This window comes from Bos indicus x Bos taurus, chromosome 26, assembly GCF_003369695.1.
Source record: "Bos indicus x Bos taurus breed Angus x Brahman F1 hybrid chromosome 26, Bos_hybrid_MaternalHap_v2.0, whole genome shotgun sequence".
NCBI lineage: Eukaryota > Metazoa > Chordata > Mammalia > Artiodactyla > Bovidae > Bos > Bos indicus x Bos taurus.
The window spans coordinates 12187960-12212809 of record NC_040101.1 but is presented as its reverse complement, the minus strand read 5'-3'; the positions used below and the strand labels follow the sequence as shown (position 1 = coordinate 12212809).

General features: G+C 45.1%; 1 long non-coding RNA gene and 1 other non-coding gene across 3 annotated transcripts in view; both read right to left on the bottom strand.

The window, feature by feature from the left end:
• LOC113884491 overlaps positions 1 to 20040 on the bottom strand; it is a 37401-nt gene extending 17361 nt beyond the window's left edge. Inside the window, exons 1-3 of one of the 2 annotated variants that reach the window (XR_003508886.1) lie at positions 19692 to 20040; positions 19090 to 19277; positions 14561 to 15774 (exon numbers count right to left, since the gene is read on the bottom strand). This is a non-coding gene — a long non-coding RNA (uncharacterized LOC113884491). Of the gene's footprint in view, positions 1 to 14560; positions 15775 to 19089; positions 19278 to 19691 lie in introns of those variants that run through there. The other variant, XR_003508888.1, reaches the window with a different exon arrangement.
• TRNAG-CCC lies at positions 3140 to 3211 on the bottom strand. The gene has a single exon. It is a non-coding gene; the product is annotated as a tRNA-Gly (tRNA).
• Positions 20041 to 24850: the final 4810 nt, after the last annotated feature.

The window sequence follows — 24850 nt, the reverse complement described above, 5'->3', positions numbered from 1 at the left end:
GTCCCTAACTCAGCCCTGTGACTCAGCTCACAGCCCCCTGCCTCCCAGACACTGTTTGTGGGGTGCTGTAATTAGTTAATGAACCATCTGAATGATATTTCTCTAGTCATTTAACCAGCCCCCCCTCCTCAGGGTGCTAATTGTGTTTGAGGTTATTTAAAAACATTATCGGATCCAAATAGAGTTTACATCAGCAGACAGCGTGATTAGCAATTCTGCTCTCCCTGGTGTTTCTCAGCTGTGCTGCGAACTGCCTGGTGAGTTGTGCAAAAATGGCTTCTGCAGCCTCGGGTCCCACTCCCCAACCCCAGGGGCCTTCTCTGAAACAACCAGCTGCCTGAGAAGGGAGGTCATAATAGCAAAAGTAACTTGTGGCCAGAATCCAGTTGACCTTCGTTTAGAATAGATTGTCAGAAGAGTTGCTCCATTAACTTAATCATCTCCTCTTTAGATGAGAATTCACTCTCCGCCCCACCCCCAACCCCCAGTCTGAACCGCATGGGATGTGGGATCTTAAGTTTCTGGACTAGGGATCAAACCTGTGCCCCCTGCTGTGGAAGCTTGGAGTCTTAACCCCTCACTCTCTTTTACCTTTTTACTTTACAAGAAAATATTGTGACATTAATCTTGGTCTACCATCCCTTAACATCTTTTATGGAAAATACTGGAGTGATACAGTTAAAAACATATACCTATGCTTACTTAACATCTCTAAGCCTCCATTTCTTTGTAAAACGGGCATCCTCATAGTGATTCTAACAGGGGCTAACATTTTAGCGCTTATTATGTGTCAGGCACTGTTCCAAGTATTTTACACGAATTATCTCTTGTGAGCCTCAGGATAACTCTGTGAGATAGCGTGATTAGGTAATATAACTAGATGCCTGTGATGATCCTCGGGCTTCCCAGGTGTTGCTAATGGTAAAGAACCTACCTTCCAATGCAGGAGACTTAAGAGACATGGGTTCCAACCCTGGGTCGGGAAGATTCCCTGAAGGAGGGCTCAGCAACCACTCCTGTATTATTGCTTGGAGAATCCCATGGACAGAGGAGCCTGGTAGGTTACAGCCCATAGTACTGCAGAGTCGGCTACGACTGAAGTGACTTAGCACAACCTGATGACCCTCACTCTTTGTGTCAAGAAACTGAGTCATGGAGAGGGCCAGTAATGTCTCCAAGATCACTCCCCTGCAAGTAACGGAGCCCAGATCCAAATTCAGGAAACTGATTCTATGTAAAAACTACTCCCAGTTCAGTTCAGTCGTGTCCGACTCTGCGACCCCATGGACTGCAGCACGCCAGGACTCCCTGTCCATCACCAACTCCTGGAGCTTGCTCAAACTCATGTTCATTGAGTCGGTGATGCCATCCAACATCTCATCCTCTGTCATCCCCTTCTCCTCCTGCCTTCAATCTTTCCCAGCATCAGGGTCTTCTCCAATGAATCAATTCTTCGCATCAGGTAGCCAAAGCATTGGAGTTTCAGCTTCAGTGTCAGTCCTTCCAAGGAATATTTAGGACTGATTTCCATTAGGATTGACTGGTTGGATCTCCTTGCAGTCCAAGGGACTCTCAAAAATCTTCTCCGACACCACAGTTCAACAGCATCAATTCTTTAGCACTCAGTTTTCTTTATGGTCCAACTCTCACATCCATACATGACTACTGGAAAAATCATAGCTTTGACTAGACGGACATTTGTTGGTAAAGTAATGTCTCTGTGTTTTAATATGCTGTCTAGGTTGGTCATAACTTTTCTTCCAAGGAGCAAGTGTCTTTTAATTTCATGGCTGCAGTCACCATCTCCAGTGATTTTGGAGCCCCCCAAAATAAAATCTAACACTGTTTCCACTGTTTCCCCATCTATTTCCCATGAAATGATGGGACCAGATGCCATGATCTTAGTTTTCTGAATGTTGAGTTTTAAGTCAGCTTTTTCACTCTTCTCTTTCAGTTTCATCAAGAGGCTCTTTAGTTCCTCTTTGCTTTCTGCCATAAGGGTGGTGTCATCTGCATATCTGAGGTTATTGGTATTTCTCCTTGCAATCTTGATTCCAGCTTGTGCTTCATCTAACCCAGCATTTCACATGTTGTACTCTGCATATAAGTTAAATAAGTAGAGTGACAATGTACAGCCTTGATACACTCTTTTCCCAATTTGGAACCAGTCTGTTGTTCCATGTCTGGTTCTGTTCCTTCTTGACTTGCATACAGATTACTAAGGAGTCAGGAAAGATGGCCTGATATTCCCTTCTCTTCAAGAATTTTCCACAGTTTGTTGTGATCCACACAGTCAAAGGCTTTGGTGTAGTCAATAAAGCAGAAGTAGATGTTTTCTGAAATTCTCTTGCTTTTTTTAATGATTCAACGAATGTTGGAAAATTGATCTCTGGTTTCTCTGCCTTTTCTAAATCCAGTTTGAACATCTGGAAGTTCTTGGTTCATGTGCTGTTGAAGCCTCACTTGGAGAATTTTGAGCATTACTTTGCTATTGTGTAAGATAAGTCCAATTGTGTGATAGTTTGAACATTCTTTGGCATTGCCTTTCTTTGGGATTGGAATGAAAACTGACCTTTTCCAGTCCTGTGACCACTGCTGCGTTTTCCAAATTTGCTGGCATATTGAGTGCAGCACTTTCACAGCATCATCTGTTAGGATTTGAAGTAGCTCAGCTGGATTTCCATCACCTTCACTACCTTTGTTTGTAGTGATGCTTCCTAAGGCCCATTTGACTTCTCATTCCAGGATGTCTGGCTCTAATAACTACTCTACTACTCTGCTTTTTCCATATGGCTGTGAGGACTCAGTGAGATTCACTAAAGAAATATTTACTGTGTGCCAAGTACTGTCACAGGTGTTAGAGTTAAAGACAACCCACCCCACCCTGCCTTATAGATATCACATCCAAGAAGAGAAGATTATCCACTTAAAGCTTTTAGTGCAACACTCAGGAGAAGGCCAGGGCTCAGTTCCAAGTGTTAGGGTTTTAGAAGTTTCCACATGGTATTTTAGTTACTTATATACACGTTTTTAAAATTATCTATTTATTTATTTATTTGGCCAGTATGGGTTTCAGGTGTGGCATGCGGGATCTTTAGTTGCAGCATGCAAACTCTTAGTTGGGGCATGTGGGATCTAGTTCCCTGACCAGGGATTGAACCTGGGCCCCTGCATTGGGAGTGCAAAATCTTAGCCACTGGACCATCAGGGAAGTCCCTATATACATATTATAATGCTCCCACTAGATTATAAATTCCTTGGTGGCAAGAATAATTTCTGATTCCTTTCTGTATGTTTTCTAACTCCTTACACATAGTAGGAAGTCAATAAATATTTGTTCAGTAAACAAACACTATTGATCCTGAATGTATGTGAAAGAATTGCAAAAAATGCTTTATCCATGTATTAATGCAAATGTTTTCAATGTAAAGTTAATCTATTGGGATTGCATGCTCAGTTGCGCAGTCATATCTGACTCTTTGTGACCTTATGGACCGTAGCCCTAGAGAACCAGGCTCCTCTGTCCATGGGATTTTACAGGCAAGAATACTGGACTGGGTAGCCATTCCCTTCTCCAGGGGATTGTCTCAACCCAGTAATTGAACCTGGGTCTCCGGCATTATAGGCAGATTCTTTACCATTGGAGCCACCAGGGAAGCCCTATGGTTCCAATGGAGCAATTGCTAATCCCAGGGCATAGGCTGTCCCTAGAACTGGATGAGAACCTACCAACCACACAAGGGAGCAGTGAGTAAAGAGTGAGTATTTACACATGAGCCAATACAGGGAATTTTTATTGTAAAGAATTTATTATTGTAGATCAACAAAAAACTGTATTAGATAGCCATATTGCTGCATTTCAAATCCTAAAAGATGATGCTGTGAAAGTGCTGCACTCAATATGCCAGCACATTTGGAAAACACAGCAGTGGCCACACGACTGGAAAACGTCAGTTTTCATTTCAATCCCAAAGAAAAGAAATGCCAAAGAAGGCTCAAACTACCGCACAATTGCACTCATCTCACACGCTGGTAAAGTAATGCTCAAAATTCTCCAAGCCAGGCTTCAGCAATACGTGAACTGTGAACTTCCAGATGTTCAAGCTGGATTTAGAAAAGGCAGAGGAACCAGAGATTAAATTGCCAATATCCGCTGGATTACCGAAAAAGCAAGAGAGTTCCAGAAAAAAAATCTATTTCTGCTTTAGTGACTATGGCAAAGCCTTTGCCTCTGTGGATCACCACAAACAGTGGAAAATTCTTAAAGAGATGAGAATACCAGACCACCTGACCTGCCTCTTGAGAAATCTGTATGCAGGTCAGGAAGCAACAGTTAGAACTGGACATGGAACAACAGACTGGTTCCAAATTGGGAAAGGAGTACATCAAGGCTGTATATTGTCACCCTGCTTATTTAACTTATATGCAGAGTACATCATGTGAAATGCTGGGCTGGATGAAACACCAGCTGGAATCAAGATTGCAGGGAGAAATATCAATAACCTCAGATTTGCAGATGACACCACCCTTATGGCAGAAAGTGAAGAAGAACTAAAGAGCCTCTTGATGAAAGTGAAAGAGGAGAGTGAAAAAGTTGGCTTAAAGCTCAACATTCAGAAAACAAAGATCATAGCATCTGGTCCCATCACTTCATGGGAAATAGATGGGGAAACAGTGGAAACAGTGTTAGACTTTATTTTGGGGGGCTCCAAAATCACTGGAGATGATGACTGCAGCCATGAAATTAAAAGACACTTGCTCCTTGGAAGAAAAGCTATGACCAATCAAGACAACATATTCAAAAGCAGAGATATTACTTTACCAACAAAGGTCCGTCTAGTCAAAGCTATGGTTTTTCCAGTAGTCATGTATGGATGTGAGAGTTGGACTATAAAGAAAGCTGAGTGCCGAAGAATTGATGCTTTTGAACTGTGGTGTTGGAGAAGATTTTTGAGAGTCCCTTGGACTGCAAGGAGATCCAACCGGTCCATCCTAAAGGAAATCAGTCCTGAATATTCCTTGGAAGGACTGATGCTGAAGCTGAAACTCCAATACTTTGGCCAACTGATGCAAAGAGCTGATTCATTTGAAAAGACCCTGATGCTGGGAAAGATTGAAGGTGGGAGGATGACAGATGAGATGACAAGGGGATGACAGATGAGATGGTTGGATGGCATCACCGATGCAATGAACATGAGTTTGAGTAGGCTCTGGGAGTTGGTGATGGACAGGGAGTCCTGGCGTGCTGCAGTCCATGGGGTCGCAAAGAGTCGGACACAACTGAGCGACTGAACTGAACTGACTAATTGCTGCATAACATATTACTCTCAAATTTTGTGGCTTAAAACAACAGGAAACACTTCTTATCTCACTTAGTGCCTATGGGTCAGAGTTTGGGAGCAGCTTGGCTGGAGGTCTGGGCTCATGCCGTCAAGATGTTAGCCAGGGGAGGTTCAAGAGGTAGGAGACATATATACATGTATATATGCCTATATATATATATATGCCACAATAAGCTGTGGAAAATTCTGAAAGAGATGGGAATACCAGACCACCTGATCTGCCTCTTGAGAAATTTGTATGCAGGTCAGGAAGCAACAGCTAGAACTGGACATGGAACAACAGACTGGTTCCAAATAGGAAAAGGAGTACATCAAGGCTGTATATTGTCACCCTGCTTATTTAACTTACATGCCGAGTACATCATGAGAAACGCTGGGCTGGAAGAAGCACAAGCTGGAATCAAGATTGCCGGGAGAAATATCAATAACCTCAGATATGCAGATGACACCACCCTTATGGCAGAAAGCAAAGAGGAACTAAAAAGCCTCTTGATGAAAGTGAAAGTGGAGAGTGAAAAAGTTGGCTTAAAGCTCAACATTCAGAAAATGAAGATCATGGCATCTAGTCCCATCACTTCATGGGAAATAGATGGGGAAACAGTGGAAACAGTGTCACACTTTATTTTTGTGGGCTCCAAAATCACTGCAGATGGTGACTGCAGCCATGAAATTAAAAGATGCTTACTCCTTGGAAGAAAAGTTATGACCATCCTAGGTAGCATATTCAAAAGCAGAGACATTACTTTGCCAACAAAGGTTCGTCTAATCAAGGCTATCATTTTTCCTGTGGTCATGTATGGATGTGAGAGTTGGACTGTGAAGAAGGCTGAGCACCGAAGAATTGATGCTTTTGAACTGTGGTGTTGGAGAAGACTCTTGAGAGTCCCTTGGACGGCAAGGAGATCCAACCAGTCCATTCTGAAGGAGATCAGCCCTGGGATTTCTTTGGAAGGAATGATGCTAAAGCTGAAACTCCAGTACTTTGGCCACCTCATGTGAAGAGCTGACTCTTTGGAAAAGACTCTGATGCTGGGAAGGATTGGGGGCAGGAGGAGAAGGGGATGACAGAGGATGAGATGGCTGGATGGCATCACTGACTCAATGGACGTGAGTCTGAGTGAACTCCGGGAGTTGGTGATGGACAGGGAGGCCTGGCGTGCTGCGATTCATGGGGTCGCAAAGAGTCGGACATGACAGCGATTGAACTGATATGCCTATGGCTGATTCATGTTGATGTATGGCAGAAACCAACACAATATTGTAAAGCAATTATCCTCCAATTAAAAAAAAAAATGATGTCAGCCTGGATTGCAGTCACCTGAAGGTTTGACTGGGGCAGGAAGATCCACTTCCCTGGTGACTCACACAAAAGTTGTGCTGGTCAGCTCCTCTCCGTGAGGGCCTCTCTACACGGATGTTTGACTGTCTTCAGTGTGGTGACTGGCTTCTGCCAAAGGGACTGATTTGAGAGACCAGGGAAGAATCTGCAACGTCTTTTATGTTCTATGTTGGAAGTCACACACCCTGTCTTTTGCGATAGCCTACTGGCCCCACAAGTCAGTTTTATTCAATGTGAGAAGGGATTATACAGAGGCGAGTACCAGAAGGGAATGGTCATGGGGCCATCCTGGAGGCTGGCTACCACGATGCAAAACTGGAGCTCAGAAATCAGACAAGAGCTGGAGGGTAGCCTGGAGCCAAGGAAGCTCTGGACACTTAGGTAGCCACTAAGTCTTCACTCTTGTTCTCTCCCCTTCATGTGACTCAGTCACACCCCGTCTTCTGCCAATGCTGTTTCTTACTTCACATTCCTAAAAGCAGAGCCTGAGGGCTTGGTTCATCATTTTCCCTCAGGTCATTGCAGGTCACATGCCAGCCATTGAATTGTGTTCTGGGGATCCACTCCTAGCTCCGACACATAGGGAAGTCAAGTTTCACATGGTCCAAAACATAGACACCTCAGCATAGACATTAGTCTGTGGTCAGGACAGTCTTGCTAAAGTGAGGTTGGAGGAGGGTGGAGTCAGAGTTCGGGAAGGGTAATCTGCCTAGTATCGCTTAACAGGTGCTGTGCTGGACAGAAGGGCCACAGATGAGAAGGAAGAAAAATGAAGACTAATAAGTTGATCCCTGGCCTCTCTGTTTAAAGAGAAAGACACCCATAACCAAATAATTATAATTTGTGTATAATAAAACTCCAGGAGATGGTGAAGGACAGGGAAGCCTGGTGTGCTGCTGTCCATGGGGTCGAAAAGAATTGGACATGACTGAGCGATTTCACTTTCACTTTTCACTTTCATGCATTGGAGAAGGCAATGGCACCCGACTCCAATACTCTTGCCTGGAAAATCCCATGGACGGAGAAGCCTGGTAGGCTGCAGTCCATGGGGTTGCAAAGAGTCACAAGACTGAATGACTAACACTTTCACTTTTCACTTTCATGCATTGGAGAAGGAAATAGCAACTCACTCCAGTGTTCTTGCCTGGAGAATCCCAGGGATGGGGGAGCCTGGTTGGCTGCCATCTATGGGGTCACACAGAGTCGGACATGACTGAAGTGACTTAGCAGCAGCAGCAGCAGCAGCAGAGCAACTAAATAACAACAACAAATAATAAAGCTATGTTAGTAGTACTTGGGTCAAGTGGAAAAAGTTTCCTAAGACCCTTCTGCAGGATCTTGAAGGATGAGATGGAAAGGATCCACATGAAGGGAAGGGAAAAGGACATTTCTGGCAAGAAGGGACCCGTATAGGATATCTGAGGGGGGGGTAGAAGGGAGGGAGGTGAGACTCCGTAGTGGGGCTAGAAGGTAGAGAGAAGCTGGCAAGTTTAGCTGTGACAGGTATGGAGCCTTGGTGAAGTTCTTGGGTTCTTCCCTGAGAGTAGTGGGAAGTTCTGGAAGGTTCTGAAATAGGAATGACTTCTGTGGGTGGCTCCAGGGGCTGACATTTCCTTTGAAGGATTGTTTAAACACATTACCTTCCCCCTGGGGGCTCAGATGGTAAATAATCCTCCTGCCAATGCAGGAGACCTGGGTTCAATCCCTGGGTCCAGAAGATCCCCTGGAGAAGGAAATGGCAACCCACTCCAGTATTCTTGCCTGGGAGAATTCCATGGACAGAAGAGCCTGGCGGGCTACAGTCCATGGGTTTGCAAAGAGTCGGCCATGACTGAATGACTAACACTTAAGCACAGGAGTATCCACCTCCTTCAGGTTCTAGATCACAAGGGGTTGTATATGCTTTGTGGAAAGCTGTGGTCTCCTTTATACAGAGATATCCATGCTTACGAGGAACTGCCCTTCCGCTGGTTTCCTTTAATAGCAATCGCTCCAAATATAATTCCATAGGCATCCAAATTAAGCAAAGCTTTTTTGCAACACCAAGAAGGCAACCTCTACATAATGGAATGATGTCATCAGAAACCTGAGAAAAGTCTCCCTGTGGACTCCTCATCAGATAACTTGTCCTCCTTCTACAAAAAGCCTCCCAACCAATTCAGAAAATAATGTCTGGAAAGTAACGCTTTCAGAAGCTCAGGCCATGCTAAAAAACAGCTTATAGCAGATTCACGATTTCTACATACATGAACTTAGGTCCAAAGATGCCAGTCACAAGTTTTATACTTTAAATGTCTGAGGGCCAATTTTATTTCTGGGCTTTCACTTGGAGTGAGGGTTGCTTTGTTGAAGCCTGGCCCTGGGTAGGAGGACCAGTACGTGGTAGAAGCTCCTGGAAGCTGCATGGTCCACGGTTAAGAGCCTGCCCCCTGTTAATATGGTTAACAGCCAGCTTGTTGTTGTTGCTCAGTCACTAAGTCGTGTCTGACTCTTTGCAACCCCATGGACTGCAGCATGCCAGGCTCCCCTGTCCTTCATTATCTCCTGGAGCTTGCTCAAATTCGTGTCCACTGAGTCAGTGACACTATCTCACCATCTCATCCTCTGCTGCTCCCTTCTGTTGCCTTCAATCTTTCCCAGCATCAGAGTCTTTTCCAGTGAGTTAGCTCTTTGCATCAGGTGGTCAAAGTATTGGAGCTTCAACATCAGCATCAGTCCTTCCAATGAATATTCAGGGTTGATTTCCTTTAGGATTGACTGTCTTGATCTTTTTGCAGTCCAAAGGACTCTCGAGAGTCTTCTTTAGCACCACAATTTGAAAACATCAGTTCTCCAGTGCTTAGCCTTCTTTATGGTCCAACTATAACATCTGTACATGACTACTGGAAAAACCATAGCTTTGACCAGATGGACCTGCCTGGGCTTATATCCTGACTCTGACACTTTCTACTCTGTGACCTTGGGTAAGGTCAAATGTTGACTCAAAGTGCCCAGGTTCCAATCTTGACTCTCCATTCGCCAACTGTGTGACCTTGGGCAACTTTCTTAACCTCTCTGAGCCTCAGTGTTCTCTATAAAACAACAATAATAATGACTTCCCTGGCAGTCCAGTGGTTAAGACTTCACCTTCCAATGCAGGGAGTGCGAGTCTGATCCTTGGGCGGGGAGCTAAGACCCCACATGCCTTGGGGCCCAAAACCAAAACATAAAACAGAAGCAATTTTGTAACAAATTCAAGACTTTTAAAATGGTCCATATCAAAAAATATCTTTAAAAAATGCAACAGCAATAATAATGACACCTAACTTCACAGGCGTTTGTGAGGCTTGAATGAAATCATGCAGGTGCCTGGTACTTAGTTATACATTCAATCAAACCTAATTTTCATTACTATTATCCCTCTTCTAGGCCCAGCAGCACCATCTCTCACTTAAGTGCTCATATTGGCCTCCTAATTAGTCCCCTGACCTCCAACCTTGCCCTCCTACAAGATATTCTCCATATGGCAGCCGAAAGATTTCTTAAAAACACAAATCTGGGACTTTCCTTGTGGCCCAGTGGTTAGGAATCCGCTGCCAAAGCAGGAGACTCGGGTTTGATCCCTGGTCTGGGAAGATTCTACTTGCCTCAGAAAAACTAAGCCCAACTGTCACAACCACTGAGCCTGTGCTCTAGAGCCCACAGGCTGCAACTACGGACCTGTACGCTGAGAGCCCGTGCTCCATCAGAGAAACCACCGCAGTGAGAAGCCTGTGCACTGCAAGGAAGAGTCGCAACTACAGAAAGTCGCGACTCACTGCAACGAGAGAAAGTCCCTGCACAGCAATGAAGACCTACCACAACCAAACGTAAATAAATGCTAATGCTATGCTAAGTCGCTTCAGTCGTGTCCGACTCTGTGCGACCCCACAGATGGCAGCCCACCAGGCTCCACCATCTCTGGGATCCTCCAGGCAAGAATACTGGAGTGGGTTGCCATTTCCTTCTCCAATGCATGAAAGTGAAAAGTGAAAGGGAAGTCGCTCAGTCGTGTCCGACTCCTAGCAACCCCATGGACTGCAGCCTAACAGGCTTCTCCGTCCATGGGATTTTCCAGGCAAGAGTGCTGGAGTGGGGTGCCATTGACAAATCGGATTACTCCTCACTTAAAATTCTGCAAATGGCTCCCATTGTCCTTACCGTAGGTCCCACATCCTAGAGAGTCCTTGATGGCCCTACAAGATCAGGCCCAGCTCACTTCACAGCGGAGCCCCGTGCCACCACACACCCACCACACTGGCCTTGTTTCCTTTCCTGAAGGTTCCTTAACACAGACCTTCACACATACTGTAGACCGGCTCCTCCGCAGTCCTCAGCCCTGCCAACTCCTACTCACCCAGCAAGGACCAGCTGATGTGTGACTTCCTCAAAGATGCCTTCCTAACTTCTGGGCTAGAATGGCTGTTCCTTCTTCGTGTTAACAATTGTGACTAAATTCTTATCTGTACAACCTTCCTGCCTATGTGGGAACTTGGTCTAGAATTTGTGCTGTTCATGGAACATCCCCAGAGCTTGGCGTGGTGCACGGTCCATAATGACTACTCAATACATATTTCAAGAATTGTGAATGAATGAACAGATGTGGCATTTCCTGGGAACTAAGCCTCTTCTGCCCATGCCGTTCTCAGAGCCTTGATTCACTTTGGCCTCTCTTGCTCTGTGTGGGTAGCGGTGAGGAAGAGGAGACACACTGTCTAGAAACCAGCAGGCTGAGGACAGGCCGCCCCATCGCAAAATCAGAGCAGGCAAGTCATTTAGGGGCTGTTCGTTCAGTCCTCTTTCCTGTCCACATACAATACAAATTTTAAAATTCTAATCACAAAACCTAGTTCTGCTTTTTTTTCTTCCTTCTGCTTTTTATATGGACAAGAAAGAAACCTAACTGCTGGCCTCCTCTCCCACATGAGGTTGGGGATGGAGTCCAGCTTGAGCATAGCTTGGCCTCCCTTGTCTCTGGGACTTGCCTGCTGTTGGCAGGGACCATGAGCTGCTAATAACTAGCAAATGCTTTTCCCAACTTTCTTTTTTTAAATATGTGTTCTATTTTTTTAATATTTTAAAATTTGTTATTTTTTTACATTATAAAGTGGTTTGGGTTTTTTTGTTTTGTTTTAAGGGGATATTTTTTTGGCCACGCCACATGGCATGTGGGGTCCTAGTTCCCCGACCAGGGATGGAACCTGTGCCCCCTGCGCTGGAAGCTCAGAGTCTTGGCCACTGGACTGCCAGGGAAATCCTTTCCCAGCTTTCAAATGCACCTTTACCAGCCTAGCACTGTGGGTAAGGAACACAGTATGGACTCCCAGGGGCCCACCAGGCCTGTTTCAGAGAGCGCAGGTTGCAGATAGATACTGTGAAGGTAAAAAGTGCCTGCTCCAGTTCCCAAGTAGGTCTTGGTATCTTCTGGCCAAAAAACAGTATGGGATAGCTCGATGGGTAAAATGAATAAAATTAATCTGGGAAACAAAAAAATTTTGGAAAACTAAAACAGATTTTTCCTAGGTGAAAGTGGCTCAGTTGTGTCCAAGTTTTTGTGACCCCATGGGCTGTATAGACTGGAATTCTCCAGGCCAGAATATTGGAGTGGATAGCCTTTCCCTTCTCTGGGGGATCTTCCCACCCCAGGGATTGAACCCAGGTCTCCCGCATTACGGGCAGATTCTTTACCAGCTAAGCCACAAGGGAAGCCCTTTCCTAGGTACAGGGGGAGCTAAGCTCTAGCCTACACCTATAAGAACAACCCTAAAGAATGCCGAGAAATAACAGATTAAGACATTGGATGAAATGCTTCATTTATACATGAGCTTAAAATTTAAAGCACATTTTCAAACAATGGTGCATCTTATTTATTATTTATGTACCCAAAATGAACACCACTGAAATAAATCCAAACAAAAACAAAGGAAATGCTGCTAATTATTCCCCTCTATTTACTGAGGATAATGCATCTTTTGGTGAGTGAAGAGTGATAAAAAACTAAACCAGCTTGGCCTGTCAGGGTGAATAGTTGCTGCCCAGTAGAAGAATTCGACCTTTAAACACAAAAATGATACCCTCCCCCCAAAAAACATTAAACTAAAGAGGCTGAGTTTCCAGAGAGATCTAAGGAAAAAAATGAAAAGGGTCCTTCAAACTGAACACCCATTTTGTATAAAATGGAAATGGCTCCAGAGAAATGCCCTGAGAGGTCTGTTCCCCACAGCCTTGGAAGGGGAAAAGAAAATGTGTATTCAAGCGCAGCAACAACAAAAGACTGTGTGCAGCAGCCAAGAGGCCGCCCAGGAACACCCAAGCTGGGAAGAGCTTAGATTCCGTGAGACGCTCTCTAATCTGCCCAACCCTCCTAGAAGGCAGGGAACCCCTGTGTCTGTCTTTACCTTTGTTTTCAATTCCTAACAGCAGTAGATGCGCAATGAATACGACAGTCCTGTTTCAAGAGCAAGGAAAATTCTGACGATGTGGCAATAATAACAAGAATGGTGATTTTTTAAAAACTTTTGTTAGAGAGGAGACTTCCCTGGCAGTTCAGTAGTTAAGACTCTTCCACCGCAGGGGACTTGGGTTTGATCCCTGGTCAGGGAACTAAGATCCCACATGCTGCATGGCCAAAAAAATTATTTGTTTTTAACTGAAGTATAGTTAATTTACAATGTTGTGCTAGCTGCTGCTGTACAGCAATGTGAATCAGTTATACATATATCCACTCTTTTTTAGATTTTTTTCCCATATAGGTCATTATAGAGTATTGAGTAGACTTCCCTGTGCTATACAGTAGGTCCTTATTAGTTATCTATTTCATATATATTAGTGCATATATGCCAATCCCAATCTCTCAATTTATCCCTCCCCCACTTTCACCCCTTTTGGTAACTGTAAATTCGTTTTCTCCATCTGTGACCCTATTTCTGTTTTGTAAATAAGTTCATTTGTACCGTTTTTTAGATTCCACATGTAAGTGATACATGATATTTGTCTCTCTCTGTCTGGCTTACTTCACTCAGTATGACAACCTCTAGGACCATCCATGTTGCTGCAAATGGCATTATTTTGGCAGTTAAGGGTGATTTAATGTTATTTAATTTCTATCTCATTTCCAGGCAGCGGGACTACAGTTCTATTTTCTATTTGTCTGCATTGTCTGAGTTGTTCACGAGTACATTTTTTGTAAAGAAAGAAATAAAATTATCTCCCCAGTGGGACAAAGTAATTCTCTTAACCATCACTGCCAATTTCTTGACCCCTTTTGGAACAAGGTTGGGAATTCATTCTTCCATAGATTATAATTCAATATGAGGATGAAGTGAATGCCTTCACTCCATAAATATTTATTTAACACTGACTCGTGAAGGATCTAGGCAGGCGTGGGGAATACGCATGCTCAGAAAATACCAGTTTCCAGCCTAAGATGGAGTCAGACATTAAGCACATACTTCCACTAACAAGGTCCAGTTCATCTGACAGCTGCAGAGGAGAAGGGGCCTGGAGCCAGGAGCCCCGTGTCTCCATCGTGTCCCCTGCGTGGGTCTCACGACACTGCTTTCCTCTTGCTGTTACCCTCCCAGAAGGCCCTTCCCCCTTCTTGCACCTACTCAGACTTGACCTTGCTTCAGAATCCTCCTCAGCTCTCCAGGTTCTGCTCAAGGCCCCCCTGACTCCCGAGGCCCCCACTTCCTCCCTCCTCTCAGCATCTCTTTCCACCTGGGCTAAGTCAGATACTGCCTGGAGGGCCACACAACCCACAGTCATTACATTAGTCAGAGTTCTCCAGACAAACAGGACCAACAGAGTCCATCTATCCAGCTATCTATCTGCCTATCTATCTACAGAGTGAGACAGAGGAGAGAGGCACAGAAAGACATTTATTTTAAGGAATTGGTTCACACAATTGTGGAAAGGCAAGTCCAAAAGCTTCAGGGTAGGCCAGCAGGCTGGGGGCCCAGTAAAGAGTTTTAGTCCAAGTGCAGTCTGCCGCAGCTCTCCCTCTTGCTCAGGGGGACATCACTTTTCGTTCTGATTAAGACCTTCAGTAGATTAGACAGGGTCGACTCACATTATGGAGGGCAATCTGCTTTACTCCAAGTCCACTATTTTTAAACCTTCATCTCATCCAAGACACATCTTTACAGAAACATCCAGAATGTTTGACCAGGTATCTGGGCTCTGTGGCCCAGCCAAGTTGACCCAGACAATTAGCCATCACAGTACTCTTATTCCTCTAATTAGGGTCTAACATTTTGGAAGGCACAGGTCAGCTTCTACATGTCTGAGTCTGTGGGAACAGGGCCAAGCCCAGGGACTGCTGTCAATAAATCCACCAAGAATGGAAGAATGGAACAATGATACCTGACAGACCCTCTGGAAGCCACCTCGTGCACCTTCTAGAAACAATAGAGGGTGTGTGACTGACATCTGCCTGATTTCCAGAGTACAAACCACGTAACTGCAGAGACACCAAAGCATAGCTTGATCCTTTCTCTGTTCTGAAAACAGCTCTTCAGACATCCTCAGTCATACCTCCCAGGAAAATAAAGACAGAGAACAACAACACAAAAGCATGTTGTGGCCTAGGGAGGAATTTCTGAACTTGGCCTCTGACTGTCTTGTTAGGACGTATTTCAGGCTTTACCTCTCTCCTAAATCGGTTACTAATTCAAGCTATGAGTCCAACCTCTTATGCCCCCACCTCCCCTCCACCAACTTTAATCAACCCGTTGGAGATAAACCAGGCTCAGAGGAGGGGCCTAGTGATTTCTCAGACAATTCACAGTCCAAGCTCAAATCTGCAATTCTAGACCTAGAATATAATTTCCAGACTTCCCCTTGGTACCTGAGCAGGCTGTCGCTCAGGCTGGAGGAGGAGGAAAGGCCTGGCCCAGATATCTCCAGCAACTGCAGAGGTGGTAGGTTCTCAAGCTATTTTTCAATGCCAGTCCTCATCTTCCTGTGCCCCACAATTATCCAGTCCCTTTTAAAATTCCGTCTTTCCGCATCTGTAAAAATCCTTTTCATTCCTCCTCAGTTCCAGCAGAAAAATGGGCAAAGGATAGGTACAGGCTGTTCAAAGAAAAAGAATACCAAATATCTCTTAGACAGATGAAAAGATGCTCGATTCTGCTCATAATAATATAAATGCAAATTTAAAGTACAAAGGGAATATACCAGATTGGCAAAGATCGGAAAGTAAGGTACACAGTCTGGAAAGATTGCAGGGAAGCAGGCACTGTGAACACAGTTGGGGCAAGGCTGACCTTTTCTGACCTCCTTGGAGAACAATTTGGTAAAACATCTCAAAATGCACCGGTTCGATGACCAAGCACTTCCACCTCCAGGTATTAATAGATGTACTTGTACATTCATGCAAAATGACGTGTGCCCAAGAATATACATTGTGCTGTTGTTTGTAATAGATCTCAAAAGGTCTATTAACAGGGTTCCAGTGAAATAAATTATAGCCTATTGCACAGCCACTTAAGGAAATAAGGAAGGTCTGTGTGGACTGATGTGGAAAATTTCACAGGGTATTAAGTGAAAAGAATAAGGAGGTTGCCAGTGCATGAGATGTGCTAGAATTTGTGTGTGGGAAGAATGCACATACATGCTGGGAAATGCATGGAGGACCCCTGGAGATATTGGTTGCAGGGATTTGGCAGCCAGAACCCAGCAGACTTGGGAACATCTGAGAAAAATAATGAGATTTACCTTTTTTCTTAGTACTGTTATGGGTTGAATTGTGACTCCCAAAAGTTATTTGCAGAAGCCCTTATCCTCAGTATCTCAAAACAAGACCTTATTTGGTAATAGGGTCATTGCAGATGCAATTAGCTAAGATGAAGTCACAGGAGGAGCAGTGTGGGCCCCTAGTCCAATAGGCCATGTATCCTTATACAAAGGGAACATTTGGGCCCACACAGGCATACGGAAAACACTGATGATGAAGACAGAGATTGAAGTCATTCTCAGCAAATTGTTAGAAGCCAGGAGAGAGGCATGGGAACAGATTTTTTTCCCTTGCAATTCTTAGGAGCTATCAACCCAGCAGACATCTTGATCTTGGACTTCTAGCTAGCAGATCTATGAGACAGTACATTTCCATTGTTCTAAACCATCCAGTTTCTAGTACTTTGTTACAGCAACCCTAGCAAATGAAAATAGTTTCCTCGGGTGCCCTTTGGAGATGTGTAAGCAGGCAAATGTATTACCCACTAAAAAATAATTTTTTTTCCAGTATAAATGTCCAAAGCTCCCTGAAGCCATCTCAGATTCATGTCTTGGTTGATTTCTCTGTCTTTCTAGCTCTTAGAACATTTTATTCTCTGCCACAGCATTTTTACTGTTTTGTTATGTGATTTAACTGTTCATGAGGTTCTCACCTACACAGAGGGGACTGAGCCCACATTTCATCCATCATTATGATCCTAGAGACTGGCCCTCAAGTGTTTGGTGGAGTGAATGAATACTTAGGTAACTAGGCATTTTTCACCCCCTTCCTCCATTTCTATTCTGTTTTTGGCTTGATTAAACTATCAGTTCATTGATGGTTAGAATAACATCACTGCAACCTGACCCTAAGATTTGGAGAATTTGATAGGTGAAAGGAAAAGAAAAAAAACTCATTTAAAAATACACTTAGGGGACGTCCCTGGTGATCCAGTGGCAAAAACTCCCACTCCCACTGCAGGGAGCCCAGGCTCTGCTCCTGGTCAGGGGACTACATCCCACATGACACAGCTGAGGTTCAGTGCAGTCGCTCAGTCGTGTCCAGCTCTTTGCAACCTCATGGACTGCAGCACGCCAGGCCTCCCTGTCCATCACCAACTCCCGGAGTTTATCCAAACTCGTGTCCATTGAGTCGGTGATGCCATCCAACCATCTCATCTTCTGTCATCCCCTTCTCCTCCTGCCTTCAATCTTTCCCAGCATCAGGGGTCTTTTCAAATGAGTCAGTTCTTTGCATCAGGTGGCCAAAGTATTGGAGTTACAGCTTCAGCATCAGTCCTTCCAATGAATATTCAGGACTGATTTCCTTTAGGATGGACTGGTTGGATCTCCTGGCAGTCCAAGGGACTCTCAAGAATCTTCTCCAATACCACAGTTCAAAAGCATCAATTCTTCAGCGCTCAGCTTTCTTTATAGTCCAACTCTCACATCTATACATGACTACTGGAAAAACCATAGCCTTGACTAGAAAGACTTTTGTTGGCAAAGCAATGTCTCTGCTATTTAATATGCTATCTAGGTTGGTCATAACTTTTCTTCCAAGAAAGAAAGTGTCTTTTAATATCATGGCTGCAGTCACCATCTGCAATGATTTTGGAGCCCAAGAAGTTTGTCACTGTTTCCATTGTTTCCCCATCTATTTGCCATGAAGTGATGGGACCAGATGCCATGATCTTAGTTTTCTGAATGTTGAGTTTTAAGCCAACTTTTTCAGCTAAGGTTGGCACAGCCAAATAAATAATAATAATAAAAACAATATACAGAAACTCAAAACACATTCAAGTGTTTAACTTCAAATGAATTGAGAGTTTAGTATTTTGCAAGGGAGATCAAACTGGTCAATCCTAAAGGAAATCAACTCTGATACTCCCTGATGCTGGGAAAGATTGAGGGCAGGAGGAAAAGGGGGTGACAGAGAATGAGATGGTTGGTTAGCATCACTGACTCAATAGACAGTTTGCTCAATGAGTTTGAGCAAACTCTCGGAGATAGTGAAGGACAAGGAGGGAGGCCTGGTGTGCTGCAGTCCATGGGGTCACAAAGAGTTGGACACAACTTAGCAACTGAACAAGAACAAAGGAACTAATTCCTCAGACAAGGAAAGCTGATTTGGGATGATAAGGAATTAAGAAAGCCTTCCTGTCTGCATGGCTATTCTTAATGAGGGACAAGTGAAACAATCTGTCAATTATGCTCCAAAGGGTGGTTCTTGTTATGGATTACAGAAGCAACGTTTGGGACAGGCAATAGAGATTGAGAGTATGGATGCTATATCAGGTTCCTGCTGCTGCTGCTGCATGTCGCTTCAGTCGTGTCCGACTCTGTGCGACCCCATAGACGGCAGCCCACCAGGCCCCACCGTCCCTGGGATTCTCCAGGCAAGAACACTGGAGTGGGTTGCCATTTCCTTCTCCAATGCATGAAAGTGAAAAGTGAAAGTGAAGTCGCTCAGTCGTGTCCAACTCTTAGCGACCCCATGGACTGCAGCCTACCAGGCTCCTCCATCCATGGGATTTTCCAGGCAAGAGTACGGAGTGGGGTGCCATTGCCTTCTCCGATGTCAGGTTCCTGGGGCTGCCTTAACTAAGTACTACAAACTAGATGGCTTAAAACAACAGAAATCTACTGTTTCAGGACAGGATCCTTCCTTACCTCTCCCAGCTTCTGGTGTTTGCTGGCAGTCCTTGGCTTGTAGGGGTATCACTCCCATCGGTGCATCACATGGTGATTTCTCTGTGTGTTTGTGTCTGTGTATCCACATTTTTCTCCTCTTATAAGGACGCTTGTCATTGGATTAAGGGTTGCCTTAATCCCCTGACCTCATCTTAACTTGAATACATCTGCAAAGTAAGGTCACATTCCAAGGTTGTGGCTAGATATGAATTTGGGAGGAACACTATCCAAGCTGGGCTTCCCTGGTGGCTCAGTAGGTAAAGAAGCTGCCTGCAGTACAGGAGACACGGGTTTGATCGCTGGGTCTAGAAGATCCCCTGGAGAAGGAAATGGCAACCCACTCCAGTATTCTTGCAGGGGAAATCCTATGTACAGAGGAGCCTGGCCGGCTGTAGTCCATGGGGTTGCAAAAGTTGGACACAACTTATCAACCACCAACTACCACCTATCCAGCCCAGAACAGCTGCTCACCTGGGTCTCACTGAGGGTGGAGAAGCACAGGCTGTTGAATCAGACAGATTTCATTTCAAACCCTTATTCTACCTGCCGATCAACTATGTGAATATGTGCAAGTTACTCACCGTCTCTAAACCTGTGTCCTCCTCCATGCAATGGGCTTAATGCCTCCTAGAATCGCCGAGTGCAATAAATAAGATCAGGTCCTGGGGTGCTCAGCACCAGTGCCTGATATTTAAAAAAATTAGATTTTAACACTAGAGTCCCCATTTCCAAGGCTCCTGCCATCCTTTCAGGGAAGAACATAGACAGTTAAATAGCAAAACAGAATAGTTTATGATTAAAGGCCCAGCTGCCTGGAACAGGATGTACCTGCCTCAGGAGGTCAGAGAGCACAGGGCGGCTGGGCTGGAGCAGGCACAGACTTTAACTTTTAATAACAAACAGATGCAAAGTTAGTGCTGAAATCTGAAACTTTGAGCTAAACCATATTGATTTCCCCTCCCCCTCTGCAGGGCATATATCTAGAGCTTATTCTCGAGGTCTCTACAGCAGAACCAGACCAGGTATCTATTCCTCTCTCCCCTCTCTACCTCCTGCCTGTGGCCCCCTCCCAATGAACCTGACCATCAGGACATTCCAAGAGACCAGACCTTCCATCCTAATGGCCCTGGCCTCCCCTAGTCTAGGCTGCCCATAGTGGAAGGGTCCCCTTGGGAGGCCCTGGCTGGTGAAGCTGTGCACGGCTGCATGTGTTGATCTCTGAACACATCCCAAAGCAAACAAAAACAACTTGGGATAATAAGCATTTTGCACAGGTCAGGGAGAACTGGCTGTTCTACGCCAGCTCATGTGTTCCATTAGAAATGGATTAAATCATCCAGACATAGAGACCTTTCAGGTGACATTGTCATTTAGAACTCACCATTAGAGCTGGGCTTGAGTCCCTTCTCAGTGACCTGCACTATGAGTCAGCCAAGCGCGTCCACGCCGTTGACAGGACAGGCTGTGATCATCCACAGCCGTCCGCTGCTGCCCTGGTTTCCTTGGCGTTGAGAAGATTATATGCACAAAGCTCTGTTTCTGGATGTTAGTCACTCGGGCGTGCCTGACTCTTTGAGACCCCATGGACTGTAGCTCGCCAGGCTCCTCTGTCCATAGGGATTCTCCAGACAAGGATACCGGAGAGGGTTGCTATTTCCTTCTCCAGGGGATCTTTCCAGCCGAGGGATGGAACCCAGGTCTCCCACATTGCAGGCAAATTTTTTACCATCTTAGCTACTAGGGAAGGACAGGAACTAAATATTTTTTACCTTGGTGACTCGTGGAAAATAAGCCATCGATTCACTGACTGGATTTATCGAGTGCCTGGTTAGAAGCATAGGCTCTAGAGTCAATTGACTGAGTTCAAATCCTGCCTCTCCAAGTCATGAGCTTTGGGACACTGAGCAAGTTACCTAGTGTCTTTAAACTTAATTGAGGAGAATCTTAGTAATAAGTATACATTAGGCCACTGGGAGGATTGTTCCAGGATTAGTTCCTTGAGAAGCAGATGGCGAGAGAGAAATTGGCCAACAGGATTTTATGAAGGGATCCTCCTAAGAGTAACACCAGTAAAAATGAGACCAGGAAGCATGACTGGGCAGAGGGAGAAGCTGAGCTGGGATGCAGTCCCAAGCAAGTAGCAGCCCACCCCAGGGGCATGCTCTGGAGCTGGGAGAGCACGTTAGCAATGCCTCGAGTTGAACCCAAAGGACAGGGTCCTGATGCCCCTCAGTCAAACAGCCACCGGATCCTGGCTGCCCTGAGAAGGAGATGTGACCTTGGGCAAGACAACTTTCATCAGCTTAGTCAGTCTGCAAAGGACGCTGGTGATTGGTTTCCTACAATGTTCTTAACATCTAGATCCTTCATTCCTGCAAGGGGATTACATTCACTATCACAAAGATTAAATGAGATTATCCACATAAAGCTCATACCACAGTACTTGGCATTCAGTAAATGCTTGCCACTTGGCCACCATTACAATCATTGTTTTTACAACTTTTAATTGCCAGGCACTGTGCTTGAGGCTGGGGACTCAGTGTCGATTGAGATTCTGCTCCTAGGCTCAAGAAACTCAGTGCATAGCAAGTCAGACCATCAGGCAAGCAATTGCAATGCAGCGCACTTGATAGGGTGCCCCAGGATTTGTATGGGAGCATCTAGAAAGGACACATGATCCAGACTAGGAAGGCAAAGGAAAGTGATACCAAAGGTGATACCTGGAGATGGAGAGGAGTCAGCCAGGCAAAGAGTGTGGGACCTGTCAGCAGTGGCGAAGAAGGTTGAGGAGGTAGTGTGCTCATGATGTAGTCCAGCAGAGCCAGCAAAGAGTGGGCATCAGAGAGAGTGGGAGAAGGGTCTTTTACACACCAGGCCAATGAGTGTTGGATTTGGAGATAAAAAGGGCGATGGGGAGCCATTCAAGCATTCTAACCAGAGAGAGGACATGGCCCACTTGTGCTTGAAAATGGTCACTCTGGCCACCATTTGGGCAATGGATTGGACATGAACAACCTAAGAGGCTGTTTCCAGGGTCCATGTGAGGGACAAGGATGACCTGGACTAGGCTGGTGGTACTGAAGAAAGAGAGGATACCCATAAACAATGAATACCGAGGTGATGCCATCTACAGACTCGATGATGATTGGATGGAAAGAGAAAAACGGAAATTCAGGGTCATGCTTCTGATAGGCAAATGAACTGCAGAAGGCCTTGTGTCTTGGTCCATTCGAGCTACTATACCAGACTAACTCACACCGGGGGGCTTATAAACAATAGAAATGTATTTCTCACAATTCTGGAGGCTGGAAATTCCAAGATCAAGGCACCAGCTGATTCAGTGTCTGGTAGGTGCCAGAGGACAGCCATCTCCTCACTGTGCCTTCACAGGGTGGAAGCAAGCAGGGAGAGAGCTCTCTGGTTTTCTTTTTTATAAGGGCATTAAACTCATTCATAAGGGCTCCATCCTCATGACCTAAGCATCTCCAAAAGGACCCACCTCCAAATGGCCTCACACTGGGGAATATGTTTCAGTATATGAACTTTGGGGGACACAAATATTCAGTCTATAGCCCCTGGGGAATGAGTGTCATAAGATCTAGAAAAAGAAAAAGCCATCAAGAGTAGACATGTGCCTCATTATTCAGCATGGCTTAAAGGAGCTTCTTCTAGACAGTTCTCCAAGATTTATGACTCCATTGTAGACAAACCCACTTGAAACCCCTGATGGGCTATAACTCTCAGAAGCGGGTATGTTAATCCCAGAGGAAACTGTTTCCTCCCTGCTTCTCTAGCAAATCTAACAAAAAAGCAAACAAACGTTAACACTAGCAAAAAATGTTCCGTCTTTTTTTTGTTTGTTTGTTCCGTCTTTAAATGTAGTTGTAGTGAAATTGAGCAAAGGAAGAAAATACAAATAAACATTCAGTTTGGAATCAACCTTCAATAAACATCCATACTTATTGAATACGGACTCTAGGCCCAACCTTCTGTCAAGGCTTCAAAAATAAGGAAAAATATGAGAGCCACTGGGATTTCCCTGGCAATCCAGTGGTTATGACTCTGTACTTCCAATACAGGGGACACAGGTTTAAGCTCTGGTCAGTGAATTAAGATCCCACATGCCACCCAGTGCAACCAAAAGTAAAAATAAAAAAGAGGCCCGCTGACTAGTGCACTTGAGGACCCAGCTCTTTCAATAATAATACTTCTTACAGTAAATCGGTGCACTAGCATTTGGGTTTATATCTGAGTCTCTTGTGTATTTGGTGGTGACTTGAGTCCATTGTTGTTGTTGTTTAGTCACTAAGGCATGTCTGATTCTTTTGTGACCCCATGGACTGCAGCCTGCCAGGCTCCTCTGTCCATGGGATTTTCCAGGCAAGAAGACTGGAGTGGGTTGCCATTTCCTTCTCCAGGGGGAACTTCCTGACCCAGGGATCAAACCCGCATCTTCTTGTTGGGAGGTGGGTTCTTTACCTCTGTGCTACCTGGAAAGCCTGACCTAGTACAGGTGCTTAAACATCCCTGTGTTTTCACAAAGCTGAGTTTTTGTACTTTAAAGCTGATGAGTAGACCTATGTAAGTGAGACCCCCATTTCACTGAAAATGACTGGCAGGTCTCTTCAGCATTTCTTCCAAAAGGAGTAATTTGGGGGTGGGAAGAGACCCAAAAAAAAAGTGTTTCTGAGGGTTCCAGAATATCCTCTGCATTTGAGTTGGAATATTGGGCCCAATATTACTTTAGCCCAAGGCACCTTCTCAAAAATGTTTCTGGGGAAGGGAATGAGCCTGCAGGCCTAAAAATCTAAAATGAGACCTCCCAACATACCACCTCTGGGGGCATACTCTCTCTCTCTCCCAGAGGAATTGAGGTGCTCGGTGGAGGTTACAAGTGTAAACACCATTTCATTAACCACACAAAAATTTTTCATAATTGGATTCTTTCCTGCTTTCCAAAGGGCTTCCCAGGTGGCTCAGTGGGTAAAGAATCCGCCTGCAATGCAAGAGACATGGGTTTGATCCCTAAGTCGGGAAGATACCCTGGAGAAGGAAATGGCAACCCACTCCTGTATTCTTCCCTGGACGGAGGAGCCTGGCGGGCTCCACAGGGTCGCTAAGAGTCGGAGGTGACTGAGCACGCATGACTTACACTACTTTCCAAATGAAGGTCAGATTAAGATAGCAAGAACCAACTTGCACCATCAACAAGCCCTAAACCCCAAAGAATGTTTTTTCTATAAAGTTCTTCACTGCAACGACAGAGTCTACATTTAAGACATGTGCTTCAGCAACATGCATGCGCTGATGCAATCTTTCTTTAGGATTCGAAAGAAAGGCAGGTGAATTTCTATTTGTACTTCCATTTTTCTCCCTGGCTTGCTTCTGGCGTCGGATCAACATTCCAGAGCCCCTTCCGGACGGCCCTTAAGCCCATGGGAAAAAAGTGATTAACTGAGGGTCACCAGTGTCCCGGAGTATCAGTAATCTAGGGGTGCAAAGGCGAGGTGGGAGAGACTCTAGTTAATCCCCAACGATTTAAAAGGCTAACGATGAGTTTGTTTTTACACGAAGGAGCCAGTCCCGGGAACACCCACGCGGCTCGAAGAAGACCAAGCGAATCCGAAAACCGAAACCGGCCCAGGACACACAGATGACGTCCCCTGGGGTTTGCTCGACCTGCCGCTCGGCGGCACAGGGATCCCTCGGATGCAAGCCCCCCGCCCAGCTCAGGGACAAC